We start from the raw sequence: 21,609 nt of genomic DNA, 5'->3' as shown, positions 1-21,609 counted from the left end.
TTGACCACTTGACCAGCGAGGCAGAAGCACATACATATTATTATGTGGAGTAAACATTTTTTGAAGGGCACCATGAAGGTCTAGAGATTCAGTATAAAAATTGGGAGGAAATCTGGCTGCATGTCCCTTGGATTTTCATCAAATGTGCTTTCAATTTCTCTCAGAAATGTTCACTGAGAGTTGCCCATTTGAAGAAAGGTGTGAAGAGGAGCAGTGTTGAGGACTAAGACTTTGCCTCTTCAGGGTATAAAAATCTCCAGTGCTGGAAGTCAAAGTCTGGGGATTTCTTTATTCTGAAAGTTAAGAAATTTGCTAAAGATGAGCTGTGAGGCCTCTCAAAAGATGGGCTTCTCACTCCCTTGCAGAGTGAAAACAAATTTGAAAGCTTATGAGCTGGAATTGCTGGTCTCCAGGTAGCAGTACATGATGAGCATTTCCCTGACAAAAAAACAGAAAAATACTCCAGAATATTGTAATAGCAATCCCAAGTAGAGCCATAAAACCAATGTACAGTGGATGTGTTGGAGCAGAATGGTGACAAACTGCAGTCGTTTAAGGGAAGCATCTGCGTGTGTGGCGATGTGGAGTACAGATCCAGTTGGTGTGTCACACGCAAGCGGTGCCTCGTGTTGGAACCACGTCTCTGTAAAACAATAGAAAAGAGCTGAGCTTGTTGAAGCATGGGATGTAAGAACATCTGCCCTTTGAAATGACAGCAATGCATCAGGTAAATGGAGGTGAGCTTGAGCCTCGCGCTACCTCTGACATAATTAAAGGTGATGGAAAAGTCCTGCTGCGGTAATGGGGAGATATGGTTTAATATATCTATCACCAAAAATGCTTTTGGAAGAAGAGTAGAGCTGGAAATAAAGATTCAGATTTGTCCCAGCAACAGGATTTCCCAATACATAATCTACAGCTTTCATCAGACACTTGGTAGCATCTGCTGCAAAGTGACTGTTATCTCTGGGCACGCTTGAAATGTTAAGCTACACTTCCATGGGTTGTGTCAGGTTACATCTTGTTGCAAGGGACAAATCATGCACAATGGCTGAGTCCTCAAACTTCTGTTCTTAGATGAAACCTTTGGGTAACTGTCAGAACAGTATGAGAAATGACAGACAAAGCTTAGATCAGTTCAGGAGACAAGGATCTCCTGGTGCTAGACCTCCATCCTGTCCTCATACAAAAGCCTCCTTCCCATCCCCTAACAGAAAATGGTTTAAATAAAATAAGGCCTGTGTCAAAATCTTAAAAGGAATATGCAAACTAAGAATAATAAACCAGGAGTGGCCTAAGTCAGAGGGTTCCCTGAGGAGAATATGAAGCATGCACACACACACACACACACAAAGAAATCAGCCCAGGCCAATAACAGCACAGATTGCAATTTAGATAGAATGAATGCACTAAGACCAGCAAGAAACACATTCAAATATTCAAGCTGAGAACCAAGACGTGCACCAGAGCTTTAGTTGTCTCGGTGATTACCCGAACACAGATTTCAAAGGTGTTCAATAAATGGAATTGACAGGTATTCACAACACAGCTAATATGGGATTGAAATGACAGATCAGAAGAAAGGGTTATGCCCATCTGCTGTGCTGCAGCAGAAGGAATTTTATGTGGTTGTTTTACTTTAGGAAAAAGGAAGAAAAAACAAATATGTGGGAAGGAGGAAAGTTCAGAGGCAGAGCCTGTAAATTGCAAGGCATGTGGAAAAGGATCCTTGAAAGAAGAGATGGACAGCAGCAGCTGACCAGTAAAAAGCAAATTCATTACCAACATAGAAAGATCCCTAGCTCCTAAGTGAAATGCTTGGCCTGGTGCCATAGCTAATGTGCTACAGGGAAAGCAAACCTTGGAACCTTTCTGTCTGGGAGGGAAGGACTTGATAGTACCTGGGCAGAACTTGGGTAAATCAGCTCTGGTCTTAGCAGCATTTTTATCCTTCTCAAGATGAAAACTGCTGACAATGACTTGCTGTGTGGTCTCTGGTCCTCCCCATCTCCCCAAATTGGAGATCACAGTATCACAGTATCACCAAGGTTGGAAGAGACCTCACAGATCACCAAGTCCAACCCTTTACCACAGAGCTCAAGGCTAGACCATGGCACCAAGTGCCACGTCCAATCCTGCCTTGAACAGCTCCAGGGACGGCGACTCCACCACCTCCCCGGGCAGCCCATTCCAGTGTCCAATGACTCTCTCAGGGAAGAACTTTCTCCTCACCTCCAGCCTAAATTTCCCCTGGCACAGCCTGAGGCTGTCCTCTCGTTCTGGTGCTGGCCACCTGAGAGAAGAGAGCAACCTCCTCCTGGCCACAACCACCCTTCAGGTAGTTGTAGACAGCAATAAGGTCTCCCCTGAGCCTCCTCTTCTCCAGGCTAACCAATCCCAGCTCCCTCAGCCTCTCCTCGTAGGGCTTGTGCTCGAGGTCTCTCACCAGCCTCGTCGCCTTTCTCTGGACATGAGATGTGGGTAAGCCAGAAAAGTCTCTATGACTTTCTTGGGAATTGGTTTCTTTTATTTAAAAGGTCCTTTAATTTATTGGGTCCCTTCTGATGGAGAGCCAATGCCACGAAGAACTACAGAGTATCAGAGGTAAGGTGATGGAACAAGGAACCCGTTGCTGCAAATGTATTTCTTTGCTTGGCTAGCAGCCTGCCAGTGGGAGAGCAGAAGCCTTTCCAGAAGATGTGGCCATGTGCTGTGGAGAGAAAGTAGCTGTCTTTTGTGGGTGGCAGATCTAGAAATTCCTGAAGGAGAATAGCAGTCTTTGCTGATGCTTTCACTTCTATTGCCACTGGGGAAATGGTCTTGGGGTGAAACACTTCCTCTCTTTTTGGGGGAGTAAATAAACAAAATTATTTTAAGATCATGCCAAGAGTACAATTACCTCACACTGCTGATTTCTTATGCTAATAGAAATAACTCTGCAAGGCTTTGAAACTTTGACTAATCATTCAGTGAAAATTGCTATTCTATTTTAACAATAGACATCTATTGATGATTTTGTTCTGGATTCACTAATCCAAACACAAATGCCTTTACTCTGTAGTTTCTTTGTGTTCATATTTCTTACTTTTCTTTTTATTTTTAATATAAAAATAATTGAAAAGCCTCAATAAATAGATTGCAGTAACAGAGAGGATTTCCATTAGCATGCGAGTTCTTCCCCTTTCAGCATTTGCATGATGATCATTTTATAGCAGAATGCAATTAGGGCAGCTAGGGAAAAGCGTTTGGTTTGTGCTAGGTGATATTGATTTCATTTCCTAATATTGGGAGTGCAGAAACAGACTCACAAAGCTGATTTCACTTGAAAAACCCAGATTGGACACTGGTGCAGATACTGCATCAGGAGCTTTTGTGAAACGAAATGCATGGCTTAGAACTCTTCCAGGCTCTTTTTCTCCTCAAAAGAGAGTGATTAAGTGAGGTCATCTGTTTATTTTTTTTCCCTAGTAATTTTACAGATAGGATTATTTGTAATCCAGTTTTCTGGAAAGAACTAGCTCATGCTCAGCAATTTAAAAGATCCTTGCTTCTGTCCTTTCCAAAGCTGCTGTGCTGCTTTCTTCACAGTGCTCTGCTCTTTCTGCTCCCAGTGTTGTGGGAAATTCCTTTTTCTGTCGGGATCTTCTGGATTCCAACTGCTGTAGCCTTACAGATACCTTCTCCTGACCCTTACAGCTCAGGAGAGAGTGAGAACTCACTTGGAAAGACAAAAACCTGACCGAAAAAATATGTAGGTCCAGGTCTTAGTGCTCAGATACAGAGGACATCTGTCAGGAATAATGCAATGGTAACGGCCTGAAAACAACAGCAATGTGTCGTTTGTGCTATGGTTGCCCCACGTCATTCACTCCTCCTTTTCTCCCTCTGAAATTATCATCAATACATCTACCATGCCCCTGCTGCACACAAGGTGCATCCCTGTGCTCTTGCCACCTCCACCCACCCTTTACAGATTCCAGGTGCAAAACACTGCATTAGAATTTAAGGAGTGCAAGACACATTGAGAGATCCTCATGTCTTTTTTGAGATAAGAGACAGACCAGCTGTGCTGCAGATGTAGAAAAGTGAAGATTTCTACACCCTTGCCACATCCATCAGGAAAGTGCAGGCATAGGAAACTGTAGGGCTGTCATTTCCCCTTTGCTTTTATTTCTGGGTTGTTTTTTTTTCACACTGCTGAAACCCTTTCTTGGGAGGATACTATTTTGGAAGAATTTAGTTTCATGAGTTCTGTTTCTCAACTGGGCAAATTTTTGCTATATTCATACAATAAGGTTATTTATAACAACTGTAACAACTACTATTTGTTTCACAGTTTGCAACTGCAGCTTCCACACCATGGATAGTGTTGGGATGGGAAAATAATTCACTCAGAAGACTCAAGAACTAATCTGCTGTATTTACAGGAAGGCTAAAGTTAACATTTTTGTGCACAGGTGACATGGAGTCATGGTGGCAGTGGTGAGAATGAAGAAGACTTGAGGAGAAGAAAAAGCTAGGGTTTTTTTACTTTGCTTTTGTGATAGTCTTGCTAACAGTGTGACACTTCATTTTCTAGAAAAGAAGCTTGTGCTTTTGTGGGAAGTATTTTCATATAGGTGATGCTCTAGTCGTGCAAGTATTGGGTTGTCAAGAACTTGTATTCTAGCAGCCTTCCCTTTTCTCATGTCTGTAGGGAAAGGTGAGATCTGCTTTATGACAGTGTGACTTTTGAGTTCCTGCAAGGCCATTTCACATCCTCCAGTGCTGTTTAAATGTGAATGCAGCTCGTGAAACAAAGCTATATTGCTTGCCCTCCACTGTTCTGGAAAGCAACCCTGGTCCATGCTTTTGTCTTTAGGGATTGGAGCCTCCTTGTGATTCTGTTACTGTCCTCCTTTGCAATGCAGTAGCCCATCACCTCTCATCAGGCTTCTGTCATTACAATTTAACTCTCTGCTTTCATTCCCTGGAAACTCTTGTTTCCTAGGACTGCCCTGCTGTGCCTGCTACGCGTCTTCCAACATAGCAGAGAGAAGAGACCAGGGTGCAGGGGGGGCACCAACTGTATTAGAGGTTTTCCCCTTTCCCTGATGAGCTCCCAGGGGAGCATATCATGGCCACATACTTAGATGCAAAAGAGGCAGCAAAGTAAGCTGAGAGGGCTGCAGGCACTCTGTCGTGTCCCGTAGTTCCCAAGCTCCTCAGCTCCAGGCTGCTGGTGATCAGTGCATAGGTCAATGACAGTAGCTTTATGTGTGTTAATTTTTGCCTGCAGCTGCTATAGGTAATATTAAAAAGTAAAAGGTGAGTTATAAGACCTTCTTCTTGATTTTATTTGCTCTTTTTTTCCCCCTGTCTGCTAGTTGCATCAATTAAATATCAACCAATTCAAATACATTTACAGTTTGCCTTTGAATTTCCAGCCCCATACTGATTTAGCTGGGGCAATTAGTGAGGCAGGAATTATAAAACAGCTGGGCTGAAGCACAAGGCAGAGCAGAACACGTTGTCCAAAGCAGAACACGTTGTCCAAGCCAAGAGCAGTGGGGCAGAGCATGTTGCCAGGACAGAGCGTAGAGCAGAGCGGCACACACTGAGGCAGAGCAGTAAGGCAGAGGCAGCTCTGCGAGGCAGAGGCAGCACAACTGCTTACAGCTTAGCTCAGTTTATGTTATTTGCCCGAGTGTCATGGCTCCTTTGACCTCAGAGGTACACCACTCAGAATGGCGTTGGCAAAGCTGACCATATCAGGTGAAGCCAGGACTTGCTCACCCTTATTTGGGCAAGACACTAACAAGTACCTAAACACCTCTGGGTACCTGTTTATCACTTTGGGAGGGGACATAATAGCCCAAGCCTTTGTTTTCCTCCCACCCTTGCTTCACCCATCAGCAGAAGGGTGGGGCAATCCAAGACATCTAATAGGCCTATTAGCCTTCCAGGACAATACTATACTTACAAATTAAGTGTGAGCAGATTAATAGGATGCACTGTTTGTTCTCATGGGTTAACCCCACCACTGTCATTAGGTGGGTACGCCCTCATGAATCCAAGCCTTCTTTCTATGAAAGGAAAAGAAAATCCTTGCTCAAGAAGTAGGGCAATTTCTACCAAACAGAATCAGCTGAGAAGTCTCCCTCTCACTTTTTTATTTAAGTTGTTTTTTAATTGTTTCTTCGACCCAGTGGTTTAGTGATCTCACATCTATTTAATTAACAGAGAAATGGATAGGGCACACAGAAAAACAAGAAAGGAAGATCAGATAGACAAATGGTCTCTGTAAGTTCACAGTTCTTAAAACAGATGTTCACCTCTGCTGGCTATGGTATATCATTATCTCCAGGAACCCTGAAGGGAAAGCAAAATCTTTCATTACTTGTGGGAAAAACAGAGCAGGCTTACAGAACTGAAGAGATACACACCAGTCCATTCCATCAGATGTCATCTTGGTGCTGTTGTATTACTCAGAGGTCAGTGAGTGTGTGTCTGGGGGAGAGTGAGACTATAGATAAACATTTAAGATGTCTGTGGAATGCGAGACTGCAAAGATGTGATGAGAAGGTGGTGTCTAAAACAGAAGCAACCAAATGGGTGTGAGTTTGGGACAATTCTACTTTTACTAATTTGGTGCAACATCAAGGTAGTAATCATGTCTTGGACCTCCCACTTGGTTTTTGGACAGGGTGATCTTATTCTTGGAGTGAGACTATCTGTTTCCTGCTCAGCTACTTCCTGTAGCTGCTTGAGTGACTTGACTCAAAGGTTAGGTGGTGTGTGCAGTACAAAAGCATATTGCTCTTTACTTTTTTCCCTCTTTTTTTACCATACATTGCAAGCACCTGGATAAAATTTTAATCCAATGCTAAGCAATCTTCATCCCTCCTATCTGGGAGAATTAGTAATGATGGGCATTCCTCCTGTCCTAGAGAAATGTTAGAAAAACCCAGAGAGGTTTGCCTGTGCAGTCTAATCCACATGCACAAATAGAGGTGCAAATGCGTGCACAGACCTGACTCTGCACTGGCCACAGACTGACCACTCTCCCTGTGCTTTGCATCTGGTTTCCCCACCTGTGGGGCAAGAATATTATGATCTGCTAGGTAAGCAATCATGATGGCAAGCATGAAAGACCCCTTGACATGAATAGTGTGATTACTGGTGCCTCGGGTTTAGCTCATTTTGTGATTATCCTTTATTGCTCTTACTGTCTCCACTAACTTCTAATCACAGTTGAGCATTTCCAATCTTCCTGCCATTTCTGACTCCAAGTTTATTAAAGAAGTATTCAGTCCCAGATAACAAAAGCATGAGGATTTGCCAGATAGGAGGCACTAGAGGGATCCTTTGCTCCCCCTCTGCCTTCCACCCCCCTCCTCACATCAGAGTGGTGGTAGTGGCAAAGAGATGCTGAAATCAATATAAGAATAAATTTCCACGTGGTCCTTATTGTGGAGGCAAGGTTTCTACAGAAAATCCTTGTAATCAGAAAAGAGGGAAGATGAGATTAAACTGATTAAACTGAGAAAGTCAAAAAAGGACAACTTGAAAGATTAGCTCGAGGACGACTGAAAAGCATAATCCTCCATGCATGTTAAGTAGAACAGTCCCTCTCTGTTATCAGCCCCTTCATCTGGTGACCTTCTGTTGCATTAGCACGGAGCTGCTTGATCCAAGGCAAATAGTGAGAATTGAAAAGCCGGAATGCCAGCGATTACAACAGGTATCAATATTACTGCAGCGATGGTTTGTTATCATTAGGGAGCTCCATCAGAGCTCATTCTGGAAGCAGAAGGAATAGAAAATAACAAGGCATTACACTTGTGACAGGCAATAGCAGAAAAGACCTTGTATAACAATGGAAAAACCTTTTCAATCTGCTTCCACCTCTAAAATTACAGCAGTAGAACATGGAAGGAGACAGGGAGAAACACAGGAAGCTCGTCTGTGCTGTTATCTCAGGGAGCAAATGAGCCTCAGTGTGTCACACACAGACAGCATGTTTTATCCTTTTCTGGAGTGTGTCAGTCTTACTGGTTCATTAACTTTGTTTGTTTGTTTTTTCCCTCACACCCCCAACTTTATGGCAAACTGACCTCTATGTGGTCCCAACAGCAGCAGCAGTGAAGCTGGCTCCTCTGCAGCCCAGTCAGAAGCTGCCTTACAGTTCCGTGTTGCAGGGCTGCACGCCTGACATCAGCACACACCACAGACTAGCAGAGGCTTGTGACTGTGTAATTCACTAGTTACACTGGCTATTAGTAGGGCTCCACTGCTGTACTTTTGTATCCTTTTCTCTGTTTCCTCCTCAAAGTCTGCCCTGTTTTCCTCACTGCTCCCAAAACCAATGCCTTCAGCACTCCTGTCTGTTTAAAGCCAGAAAGCTGCTGCAGCACCCACCTTTGTTGCAGTGATGCTGAGGAGTCGTTTCAGCTTTTTTACCAAATCCTAGATTTGTCATGCAGTTGCCATTTGATTTTGTTCAGCCTACTGTGACTCAGTGCTTCTGTTTTGTCCTCTCTCAGTTAACCGGCACGTTGTGTGAGGGTCAGGATTGTTTCTAAGTGGGTACTTGACAAGGGCTTACAGGAATGGAGCTCCACTTGGAAATCAATCAAAATACTGTGGCCAACCCCCATGAAAGAAAAAGAAGGGAAGTAACACACCTTTTAAAAGAGTGGTTTTTAAAGCACAAAATATCACTTCACATCGAAATAGCAAAATGTGGTGGTTTGACAGCATCAGGCTGAAAAATCTGGGGAAATAAATGTTCCTGCTACCCTGCTACTGGTGGACCTCGATCCAGCTCCAGGATGCAGAGAATTTAATTTCTGGCAAGGCTCTTTACTAGTCATTTGAAAGGTCTTATCTGCATTTAGCACTGATGTCAGTAAGGGAAACCGGTCGCTACAGTCATCTTTGACTTTCTTCAGCAGAGAAGAAAGGATCTTGCAGCAATTTTGCTCACAGAAAGCTTTTGGCCTTCTGTCAGTAGATTGGGTCAAACCTAATTTAGGCAGAAGAAAATAGTATAGCAGCCTTGGGAGAGCTCCTATTTCTACCATACCTGAATTTGTCCTCGGTTACTTAAGTCTCAATAAAAAGAGGTTTTCAGTTCAGGAGGTAAAAGGATTCATTAGATCTCATTCCCAGAAATGTCTACCTGATTGAGAAAGAGTCCCCTCAGGGGTAATGCTCATAAGCAGGGGGAGGCTGAGGGGCTGAAAAATGACCCATTTTGAAGTTTATCTAATTAGCTTCAAATGTATAATTTGGGTGTTTTGCTAGATGGATTAGTGTAATTATCTTAGCGCACCTATTCACACTAGGAATGTCAGAAAATGAGAGAACAGGGAAGCTCAGGAAAAAAAATCACAGCAGCTCACCCTGTTGACTGCCCTGACACTCAAGTAATTGTGCTGCAGAGGAAAGAGAGGAGGCTGGAAATGCACAAGGTGAGATGAGCTGCTCCAAAGACAAAATAGTGACAGCTGACCTACAAATAAATTGAGAGGGATCCATCTTGGCCCAAACTCCCCTCAGAAAAATATCACAGAAAAATCATCCCACATTCATGCAATCACTGCATGAAGGCAGTGTCATTCTTCATACACCAGCAACTAGATTGGAGGTATTAATTCTAAGCTCTGTATCTTTTTTTTTGCTTTTGTCACCAAGCCATATCTAAAACGAGTGAAAAGATTTTTATTTATCTTGAAAATACTTCTTCTGGCAGAGAATGTATTGTTTAGATACATTTTTTTCCCTGATCCATTGATAAATTAGATGCCCCACATATTCTTGGATGAGTTATAAACTACTCTGAAAGACAGTAGACAGCTATGAAGTATATTTTTTCCAAGAAAGACTTACAGTTAAAAAAGAGAAAACAAATGAAAAATAAAAAGGAAGGAAGAAAAAAGAAAAGCAGAGTAGGGACAACTTCTTTATTCTTAAGCTCATTTTTGTACTGGATGGTTGTTTGGGTAAGCATCTGCTATAGAATATATCTGCAATGAAAAAGGACAGCATTGCCAAGTAAACCTGAAAGTAATCAGTGATCTGAATGCTGCACCACTCAGACATGCACAAGCCAATGGGACTGCATGGAATGCCCTTGAGTGTATTAAGAGTGAGCCTCAAGCTCACCCCACGAGTCTGGCAATTCCATTAGGTCCTTTCTAGGGAGTTGCCAGAGGCACCCTGTGCTAGTCTGAAGCTACTAGAATGTTTTGTTGACAACAGCTAGATCACAGGCTGTGAAAGGGAAACAATGGTGATGTCTACTTCACTCATAGGCTTGCTGAGGTGTATAAGAACAAGAATCCAAACATAGATAAATAGGATGCTCTTTGTCTGGGCTGTGGGCTGCATTTCTCTCTCTAACCTAACCTGCCATCTTTGACTCATCCACCTGATTCCCAATCCCCCTGGCCGACCCTCCAATCTTCCTTGGTCACAAGGCAACTTCTGGGGTAAGGTAGAGAGGAGTGGGAGAAGGTGGAAGGGCATTTGGGAGCCCCTCCTGGGGACTCAGGTTTCTGGGAGGGCTGTTGTGTCTCTGTATTACCTTTTACGTTGTATATTTCTACATATAACTGTATATACTGTAACTGTCTGCTTGTATATTGTGTTAAAGCCGTAAATAATAAGCTTCATTCCATTTCCAGAGTCTAGCCTGGGTGATTTCCAAAGTGTGGAGGAGGCAGGTAACACCCAAACCATCATATCTTTTGTTTTTGGCACTCCAACGTGGGGCAAATTAAATTTGATTGATTGTTAATTAACTGTGGGAGTCAGAATGAAGCTAATGAAGCTATTTTACTTAGTAGGGGCTGTTGTGTGGCCAATTTTCTGTGGTTTTGTCTACCATTAGGTGAAAACTCAAATTGGTTACCTTTCATCTAATCTAATTTGGAAAAAAAAAATAAGGCAATGTTTTTTGATTATGGAGACTACATTCTTGGATATGTCAGACTTAACATTACAGGGCTTTTTACCAGCAATAATCCAGGAAATGATATATCTACTGCTTTATCAACAGCTTTAATGAGATTAATTTTGTCTAAGACAGAGTTACCTAACCCTTGCTCTGAATTTTATTCATGTGAGACTGTGGCATTTCTGTTGTGAGTTATCTTAGGTCTTATAATTTTGGATTTTATAATAATTTTGATATTACCTATGAGAAATTTGGGTGTGATGCCTTTAAGGAACCAGAGAAAGAAATGGCTATCCTTGACTAAAGACAAAGAGAATGTAAACAATTTCAGCTCAGAGGGAGAGCAAGGGGGGGACCACCACTGCACCTCCTCCCATAGATTCTGGGCATACTGCCAAAGTCTCAGTTGTTTGCAAAAACATGGCAGGCAGCCAAGGAACAGAGATAGCTCCTCAGGCCCAAGATGTTCTTTCAGCTAATTTGACTCCTCAGGCAGCAGAAACCCCTAACCTGAAGCCAGATTCGAATTCACAGGCCTCAGGTCAGACCCCCAATAATTCAGACCTGCTAGAGGGGTTGTCAAAGTCCATTTCAGCTCAATTATCTTGGCTCCAGCCAAAGCCCAGGCGAAGATGGAACATTTGACAAGGAGTGATTCAAAAGAGGACCTAGGGGAGGGGACCTCTGGTGCACAAGTGGAGGAAGAGGAGAGGTATAGTCTTCAAGATTTGGCCAGCAGACTTAGATCTCAGTACTCTGATGAGAGAAGCACTGTAAGGTTGGCTGCCAAGAAAGAGGATCGTTCTGAGTTTAAGAGTGCTCTTAAGAAAGTTTTGTTTCTAGGCCAGGGAAAACCAGAACAACAAGAGGAAGAGGAGGAGGATGACATCCAGGATTCCAACGATCCCCTCGAAGAGGTCAGGGAAGTTAGAAAGGAATATTCAAGGGAATCAGGTGAGCCAATCCTAAGCTGGCTAGTGAGATGCCGTGGCATTGGTGCCAATGCCCTGCAGATAGGAGACAAGTCTGCCAAGCAGCTGGGACCACTCACCAAGGAGAGCGGAGTGGACAAATACCTAGCAAGTCCTCTTGGTAGGGCTAGCTTGTGGACATGCCTTCTGTTGGCTGTGGCTATGAGATATCCTTCCCGAGATGATCTGCCATGGGCTGCAAAGAAGTGGAACACCATTGAGCAGGGAATTAAGCTTCTGAAGGAGTTTGCTGTGAAGGAAGTGCTTTATGGAGATCATGGCACTCATGAGCCTGATGATATTCCTCTTGGAACAGGTCTCATGAAGAAGCTAATTAAGCTTGCTCCTTCATCCTATGCTAACATCTTGGCCAGCAAGTTCCTATCAAGGGGTGATAATGGAAGGTCTTTCACTGTTGGTGAGTTCACTGACCAGCTCAGGCAGGTAGAGGACAGCTTGTCACATTCTGCCCTAGTCTCTGCTGTAAAAACTATGACCACAGAGATTAAAGAGATAAAGAATGACATTAAAGATAGCAGGAAAGAACTGAAGTAGGACCTTAAAACCTCCTTTTTTAATCTGGTAAAGGATACCATCCCTGCATCATCTGAATGGGTGCATGTTTCTGCCATCAGGAACAGACGCCCACCTCCTGCAAGGCAATTCTAGCCCAGGAGGAGACAAGTTCCACCCAGACATCAGCAATCATGTGTGGCACTGTGGATAATTCTGCGTGACAAATACGGTGAGAACATGAACAAGTGGGATGGTAAACCTACTTCAGCTCTTTCAAAGAGAGTCAGGGAACTGCAGAGTGGCAGAAACAGAGGCAGTAATGCCCGAAAAGTAGCTGTCACTTCTTCAGCTCCCCAGAGCAATTGCAATTGTTCCAACAGTTGCAGTTTCTCTCACAACACCACCAATCACTGCGTACACCCCACATGCCATGTTCAGCATTAGGGGTGCCCTGCCTCCAGCCAGGAGGAGGAAAGAGATAATGGAGAGAACCAAATCTATTGGGATGTATTTATTAGGTGGTGCCTGCTGAAGGTCCTGGTCACACCTACTGGGTAATGCAGGAGAATGGTGAAATCCAGTGTATTCCACAGAGAAATCTAACCTGAGCTGAGAGAGTTTCAATTCAGAGTGTATAATACAAGCTGTTAGGAGATTTCTGTTCTAGGTACCATCGGCATCCAATGACAGAATCTACGAGAGAATCTACAGTACGTGAGCATGAACCCAGCATCACCTGGGAGTCCCTGTTCTCATCTCACCTGTGAGGAGACAAACTGTTTGCTGTTTTCTGAGCTTTTGAATCACCTACATCTGAGATAGCCAGAATGAAGTGTGAACTGCACTTGTGATATTCATTAATGTAAAGATAGCTTCATCCAATTTCCAGAGCCAGCTGAGCATAGTCTGGGTGATTTCCAAAGTGTGTGGGGGGCGGGGAACACCTAAACCATCATGCACCCGAACCTGGGTCTCCTCAGACCAGCCATACCCTGGCTTCCTGCTCACTACCCCAAGCTGGAAGGACCCTGCCTCTGCTGTAAACTGCTGCTGTTTGCAGGAACACACCAGCTTTTCCCTGTGCTGCTAAGGCAGTGTCACTCCATGAGATGTGCCTCATGGAAGCTGTGTCTACAGACACTTTTGACTTTGGTGGGTTCCTTTTGCATTGGACTTAATCCACATGGATTATTGCTTGCAGTTCCAGAGGCTGCTGCAAAGGAAATCCAGGGACTGCCTCCAAAGCCCTATTCCACTCTCATGAGTAAACCCTCTCTTCCTTAGGCTTTGCTCTGTCTCTGACTTTGCAAGTGGGGTAAAGCTATCTTGTGGCTTAGCCTTTTCCATTTTCTGACTTTCCCAAATCATCAAATTTGCCCATAAGCATCCTTGTGGAAATTCCCAATTGATTTACAACCTGTAAATAAAAGATAACTAGTTTTGTACATAGTTTTGTGGCAGGGCTTTAGGAAAAACAAAATGACTATATCTTTATAATTCCTGCCTCGTCAAATTAATTCCCAATCAAATCAACAACTATCTGGAAGGAAGTTGTAGTGAGATGGGTGGTGATCTCTTCAAGAAAAGGCCTCAAGTTGCATAAGGGGAGGGTTAGATTAGATATTAGAAGAAAAGCTTTTTGCTGAAAGAGTTATCAGTCACTGGGACAGGCTGTCCACAGAGGTGGTGGAATCCCCATCTCCAGAGGTGTTTAAAGAAGCATAGATGTGGTGTTAAAAGTTGTAGGGTAGCACCAGGCTTCTTAGAGTTAGACAGTGGTTAGATTTGGTGATCTTAGAGGTCTTTTCCAACCCAAGTGATTCTGTGGTTCTGTAATCCCACCAATAATTTATTTTGTAAAAAGGAGTGCTCCATTTGTGCTCTTTGTACCAGTCACAGAAATCACACAACAAAACTGGAGCTCATGGCCAGACTGCCTCAGTGTCTGTGCATGACACAAAATCCAGTGGCACCTGAAATTACTCCCCTACTCTGTCAAAAGCTTTCTTTGCTCCTAACTCTCGCTATCCTCATGCCCCTGTTCTGTAGGATTAGTTGAGTTTCCAGCTAATGGCATTTCTAAGTGTATCAAATGTGCAACGTTAATTTCCCCAGCATCTCATTGACTTTTTAGTCAATATTGCTGTGATCCTTTCAGAACAACTCTGCTGTTCAAAGTATTGTAAATGAGTTTAATCACTGGAATGACCTGGTTTCCAGCAGGGTTGTGAACCGTGGGTAACGGCACAGTCACCAGGTGATCAGCATCCCCTCTGCCCATTGATTCACCAGGGCTTTGAGTCATGCCTCAAGATTAAAACACCCTTGAGGGTGTCCAAAACCAGTCAGTTCTCTGCAATAAGTTAGTTTTGAATTGGAAAGGCCTGATTCACTAAAATCTAAAATTTTCACATGAAAAATGTCAATTATGATTTTTTTTTTAATCCCATGAAAGAGCATCTAAGGTCTAAGCACCAGATGGGATCTTATTGAGACAAAGCTCTTTATTGATCTGTGAAATGTATATGATTTGATTCAATGTATCATTTATAATAGAGCAAGTCACCTTTAGTTTTACACATCCCTCTTATGTTTATGTACTGGAGCACAAATCCTATGAGGAGAGGCTGAGGGAGCTGGGCCTGTTTAGCCTGGAGAAGAGGAGGCTCAGGGGTGATCTTATTGCTGTCTACAACTACCTGAAACGGCATTGTAGCCAGGTGGGGGGTGGCCTCTTCTCCCAGGTAACCAGCAATAGAACAAGGGGACACAGTCTCAAGTTGTGCCAGGGTAGGTATAGGCTGGATATTAGGAAGAAGTTCTTCACAGAGAGAGTGATTGGCATTGGAATGGGCTGCCCAGGGAGGTGGTGGAGGCACCGTCCCTGGGGGTCTTCAAGAAAAGACTGGATGAGGCACTTAGTGCCGTGGTCTAGTTGACTGGCTAGGGCAAGGTGCTAGGTTGGACTGGATGATGTTGGAGGTCTCTTCCAACCCTGTTGATTCTATGATTCTATGTGATAGGAAATGGAAAGGACCAAAATCAGGACATGGTGGTTTTATTTTGACAAAACTGAATGGCTGCAATTTACCTGAACTCATGATTCTTCTTTTTCTTGTGAAGCTACGCTAAAGGAAATTGATCTTTGCATTTGGAATTTGGAATGAAATCAAACTCCAAAATATGGCATTTTCATATAGCTTGAAACCTCCGAGTGCAGTTCAGCTGTATCTGCCTGCTTGAGCTAATGCCATCTCACGGGTAGATGAACTTTCTCCCTTTGCTGATATTTTTTCTTGCTACTTAAAAGGCAAACATTTGAGTCATGGCAGAGGCAATTAAATGGATTAGGTAGCAATGTTCTGCCCTAGCTTTGTTTTTTGGCAGAGCACAGAAGGTAGAGGGAGATGTGTTCTGATGTTGGTGACATGTGATGGTTGATGAACTTTCAAACTTCTCAGCCACATTACTTCCTTGTGTGTGCTCCTCTGCTGTCAGTTCCTCTGATCAACCTGCAACAGTGGCTAGTGGCACTCTCCACCTTCTGAGGAAGGGCTTGTCCTGGCTACAGTGTATGGACATTTGTTCAAAGAAGTGGATTGGTATAAACAGTTTTGTGTGCATAACAATGAGAGAACTCAGAAAGACAGAGAAAGGAGAGGAAAATAGTTCAGAGTCTGGGCAGATAATAAGAAACCTGTAATTGCCTGTGTATTTTAAGCCTGTGAGAAATTCCTGGAACATGGTATGAAAAATGTTAGAAGATTCACACCAAAAAGCAGACTGCTTGCACTGCTGGCACACAGCTTAAGGCTAGACACCTATCCAGCTGCAGGCAACGTTAAATCCTGCAGAATGGCTTGACTGCTACATGTCTGGGTGGATTTTAGCATTCTCCTCACTAAATCCTCCTTAATTCCTCAATGATTCTGGTTTGGAGTGAGATCTTAATTCTGGAAGTGAATGAGAATTGCAATTTTCAGTGAGCTTGCAGACTTGGTGCCATCTACTAATGCCGTCACAGCAATCCTGTAAGCACCTGCCTTTTTGAACACAAATGTGGCATTTTAAGAACCTTGCGCTGTGTAGGTAGCCTGTAGCAATAAACAGGACATGAAACAAACAATAGAAACTGCTGAGGAAATGGCATCAAGCCAAGGTACAGAGTTCATGTTCTAAGGAAGCTGGTGAGGAAAAGCTACTTTTGACAATGACTGTACTGGTTTTAGGACATGTAGACACAGAGAGGCTATGTTTGGTGTGTTCTGATGCTCTTGCTGCATAGCTGACTCATGGTTGTCAGGACACCTCTTCATTACATGCTATTTTTTATGATTAATTAGCATTGTATGCCCTCTGAAGTTTGACCTTCATAATCACACAAGCTGCATTCATATAGATTTTTGCTTGACTTGCTGGAGATATATCATAAATGCTTTGCCCCTATGATTAGTTGTCTGTTGCTAGTGCTGTCATTCACAGATTTTCATACCTCTTAAGTCTTGTCCCTGCTATGCCAGCAAGACACTTGCTTGAGAACCACTTTTCTCATTTACTGCATACATCTCCTCATGTCTAGGCTATTTCTTTTCCAGCTGACACTTTCCTCAGGCTACACAGGTCTGTGTTTCTCATCTTTCCACCCATTTGCAGATGGAGTGCCTTTTGGTCCTGGCTTTCTGAACAGACATTTGAATTTGAGTTTTTCATGTCAGGTGAATGTCAGAAGGTTTGCACTGTTAGAGGTCTAAGCTGAGCCTACCTTTGATTTAGCATCTGAAACTCAGACTTGAATTGTTAAACATTCAAACATTTAAAGGAACTAGCTTTGTAGTCCTGTGGTTAATGAAGTCATGTGAGACTTAAGAGATATAAAGTTAAGCCTCTCTGCTCAACATTTAGTTACCTAGAAAGGAGAAGAAAATCTTCCTAAATAGCAGACCTCCGATGGTTACAAACTGAGAACAAGTAGCATGGGAGGATCTAAGCTTGCCAAGACTTTTCTAAGTGACTCCAGTGCCACTCTTGTGGGAAAGAATGTGTCTGCATCAACATCTCACTGTGAATGGTTTCTGTGATGGTTTGGGAGTTACCCACAACCCCCCACCCCCTCCTTATGAAATCACCCACACTAGACTCAGACAGCTGCAAGTCAAGAAATGAAGCTTTATATTCACAGCTTAGCACAATATACAAACAGATATTTACAATACATTACAAATATATATAGAAATATAAAGTTAAAAGTACTACAGAAACATGAGTTGTCACAGGGGCTCCCAACCACCCTTCCACCACTCTGCTTTATCCCAGAGTCTGCCTTACAGTCAAGGTGAGCTGTGAGGATGGCAAGGAGGGTTAGAAGCAGAACAACTAGCTGGGTTACATAGATCAAAGTTGAAGAGAAACAGACTCTGACAGACAGACACACTTATCTATGTTTTTGTCCTTGCTTTTACACATCTCAGCAAGCCTGTAAGTGAAGTAGACATCACCATTTTTTCCTTTTCACAGCCTAGAATCTAATTTCTCTCATTAAAATGTTGCAATTTGCCTTAAACTAGCACAGTTTCCTAGAAATACATCATTATAGCAGCTGCACTTCCCAGAGCTCCTCCTATGTCACAACCACCCTCAGCAGAGCTGATGCTTGGCTCAAGGGAAGGGATAACACAGTTACAGAATCACAGAATCATTCAGGTTGAAAGAGACCCTTGAGATCATCAGATCCAGCCATTAACCCTTAGTTCACCATTAAACCATATTGCTCAGTGCCACATTTAGACAGCCTTTAAACACATCCAGGGATGGTGACTCAACCATAGAGGATGAGTACAGGGCATAAGATGGAGTCAGTGTGTTGTTCTTTGAAATAAATGACCTATGCAGATGGAGAATATTGAATGATGAACTACTGACTCCTAGATCCACGACATGTCTAACAAAGGTGGAGTATGCAAAATGCTTATTTCCATAATTGATGAGAAGGATTCCAAAATAACACACAGTTAACCACGCTTGCCAAGCCAAGTAAATTGTACTTACTGCATATTAATGTCTGCACTGATTAGGAGCTGAGGATTAATGATCCTTTGCTATTAAACCCCCCCCAAAATATTATACATGGAGTGCTGGCAAAACATGCAAAAGATGAGAAGATCTTTTCAGATATTTACCTGTGAGTAAGTGCAAGAATGAAGGAGTTATTGCTGCAGTTGTTACTGATGTGTGCATGTGTCTAGTTCTGAACTGGGCCCTTCTGTGTTAGTCACCTTCAATACCAGAACAAAAATAGATGATTTGAAGACTCTTTTGGACAAAGACCAGGTTTTGCATTACCTGTTCAGGAGAAACACATGAGTGTTAACAAAGACAAGGCATCAAATACACTACTTGCCCACAGCTACCATGTATCCCTTACATGCCGCTGGCTGGGTTAGTGTGTGCCATTCCCTATTGGCACTGCTCTGCCTGAACTGAAAGGAGTTCTGTTGAGTATAGATGTAGCAAGGGAGAACTTTTTGTTTGTACAAGACGATTACTGAAAGTAATTAAATGTTTTCTTTCTTTGGAAAGCAGACAATTCATGATCTTTGAGGTCTCTTCCAACCTGGTTGATGCTATGATTCTATGATGACTACCACATGCTCCCAGATTTACACAAATAGTTGATTACAAATCTCTTCTGTTCTGGAATACAGGAGAAATTCCCGTTTTAGCCACGCTGAAATGGCAGAGGTAGACAATTCAAGTCATGGCCTGTAAGTTGGTTATTAAATATTTCTCTTCAGCAAAATTGCTAATGATGATGGCATTTCCTTGCTACCTTTAAAGGAGTGCATAGCACATTCTGGCTAGAGATTAGCTTGGATACAGAAGGGCACTAGCTTGAATATGGTCCAAATCAACCAATTATCTGTGACAATCAACTACCTCTGCCAGGCCACACAGAGATTAGTTGCTATATATAGTTTGGTGCTTTAGATTAAATAGCTAACAGTACAAAGCTGAAACTACTCAGGAGATGAGACTTGATTTTCAGAGGAAAGATAAACTTTTAGTACAGGGGGGCCACTTCCTGAGGGTATAAGGACCATTCTTCTGGGTAAGTATCATTATGCTTTAAAAGCAGTTCATAAAAAAACACCTAAGCACACCTAATCTAAAACTTCAATCGACTTTTGGGGTGACCAGGTATATAGCTAGATACTAAGCTGTTCCTAACTGTTGAGCTTTTCAGTCTGGACAGCCAGAGCCTTGTTCTCCATTAGAAAACAATGAAGTTGATCATCCCATCTACTGGAGAAATCCTTACTGATTTGGTGGCTCTTTGTCATCAGTTCAAATGCTGATAGAATCACATGCACATAGAGAATGCCTTGCAGCCACAGTACCTGTGGAGGGCCACATAGGACCAAATGGCTGTGTTTACAACTCTGTTCTTGCCCGGACATGGTTTTCCCCTGAAAGGTGTTTTTCTGTCCAAACCTGGGGAAAAACAAATTAAGGGGACAAAGGAGCACAACAAGCCTGGTGCCTTCAAGTCTGGCCTGCCTGCTTGCAAGGTTGAGACAAACAGGTTGTGTAAGCTCACCGCCTAGGATGGGGATCCACCTGAGCCCTCTCCATATTTGGGGGTACCAGACCTGCAGACCCTACCTTATTTGCCATGTTTTGGCCTGCTGCCAGACCCTTATTGGACAGAACTGTGGCCAAGGACCATCAATCTCGGGCACACATCCCATAAAAGGGGTAATTCAGTGTTCCTGCCACCCTCCTCCACCCGCTGCTCCTGGCCTCTTCGCCGCCTCTGGGGCCATTGCCACTGCATGATTCCAGCCCACAGCACTTCACACCGGCCCAGGGAAGATTGACCAAGGTGCTCCTGCCCAGCTGCTGCTCCAGCCTGTTGCTCCCAGCTCGATCGTGCCCATGGAGCCTTCAGACAGCGCACCCCAATAATACCTAACTGAACTATTCAGACCCACGAGGGTCAACAGTGTGGCTTTTGCTACACATATTTGGGACCACCGAGACTGTGACTGCAGCCAGTGAGTAACTGAGCAACCTCGATTTGAGCAGCATAGACTTTCAGTGACTTTACCAGTGGCACTTTCATGCCACAAGGCTCTCTCTACCCAAAACCTTTCCAAACCTTTACCAAATTCCTGATTCCTGCTGTAGATAGACATTCTGTAAAGTAATTCCACAACCACATACAAAGAACTTGTGTAGGGTAGCTGGATATAAGTTTTGGGGGGAAGGAATTCTCTTTGTATATGCTATTAAATTATTTTAAACCCTTTTAAATTCAGGCTCATATTTAATCCCCTAAAACCCAAACGAAACCCCTTCACAACAGTACCATTGAAGCTTCCCACATCATTTAGGAGGAAGTTCTTCACAGAGAGAGTGATTGGCATTGGAATGGGCTGCCCAGGGAGGTGGTGGAGGCACCATCCCTGGAGGTCTTCAAGAAAAGCCTGGATGAGGCACTTAGTGCCATGGTCTAGTTGACTGGCTAGGGCTGGGTGCTAGGTTGGACTGGATGATCTTGGAGATCTCTTCCAACCTGGTTGATTCTATGATTCTATGATCTGAACACAAATGACATCTCAGGGGTCTTCATTCCAGTCAAACCAAAATCATAATTAATTACTTCAGGAGGCTGCTAAATGCCCACTGCACTGGAAAGTCACTGGGAACAGCAGGAACACACATCTGGCACCCACGGATGATGCTGCAACAGCCATTAACTCACTTCCTACCTAACCGGGGGGCCACCAGGCCCCCCGGCCTTTAGATCACCTCCACCATTCACCCAGTGTACACCAGGGGCACTCACCAGTGATGAGAGAAGGGTCCCTCCATCCAGTCAGGCACATCTTAGGGGTTCTGCTCTTCCTGGGCCAGATTAAATAGGGCAGTGGGCAGGGAAGGCAAAGTGGTCACACCTGGGGTGGGAGGAGACTCCAGCAGAGCCCAGGTGCTCTGAGTTTGGAGAGAAAAAGGGGGAAAAAGGGGCAGGTGGAGTGGAGAAGGGGCAGATATGGCCTTCCAGTGTGATCCGGTATAGGTGGTCCTGCTCTGGCAGGGGGGTTGGACTAGATGATCTTTAAGGTCGCTTTCAGCCCCTAACATTCTGTAATTCTAATTCTGAAGAGTCCCAAACAATGCCAG

At 43.5% G+C, this 21,609-nt stretch overlaps 1 long non-coding RNA gene across 2 annotated transcripts; it reads right to left on the bottom strand.

The window, feature by feature from the left end:
• Positions 1-263: 263 nt before the first annotated feature.
• On the bottom strand, positions 264-21,331 carry LOC135189211 (uncharacterized). Of its 2 annotated transcripts, none has more exons than XR_010307969.1 (3): positions 21,275-21,331; positions 18,606-18,768; positions 264-643 (listed from the first exon to the last, which is right to left on the bottom strand). It is a non-coding gene; the product is annotated as an uncharacterized LOC135189211 (long non-coding RNA). The 2 variants fall into 2 exon arrangements; XR_010307968.1 differs by lacking the exon at positions 264-643 and adding an exon at positions 6,148-6,351.
• Between the last annotated feature and the right edge of the window lie 278 nt (positions 21,332-21,609).

Source organism: Pogoniulus pusillus, chromosome 31 (assembly GCF_015220805.1).
Source record: "Pogoniulus pusillus isolate bPogPus1 chromosome 31, bPogPus1.pri, whole genome shotgun sequence".
NCBI lineage: Eukaryota > Metazoa > Chordata > Aves > Piciformes > Lybiidae > Pogoniulus > Pogoniulus pusillus.
This window is presented reverse-complemented; position numbering and strand designations above follow the sequence as displayed.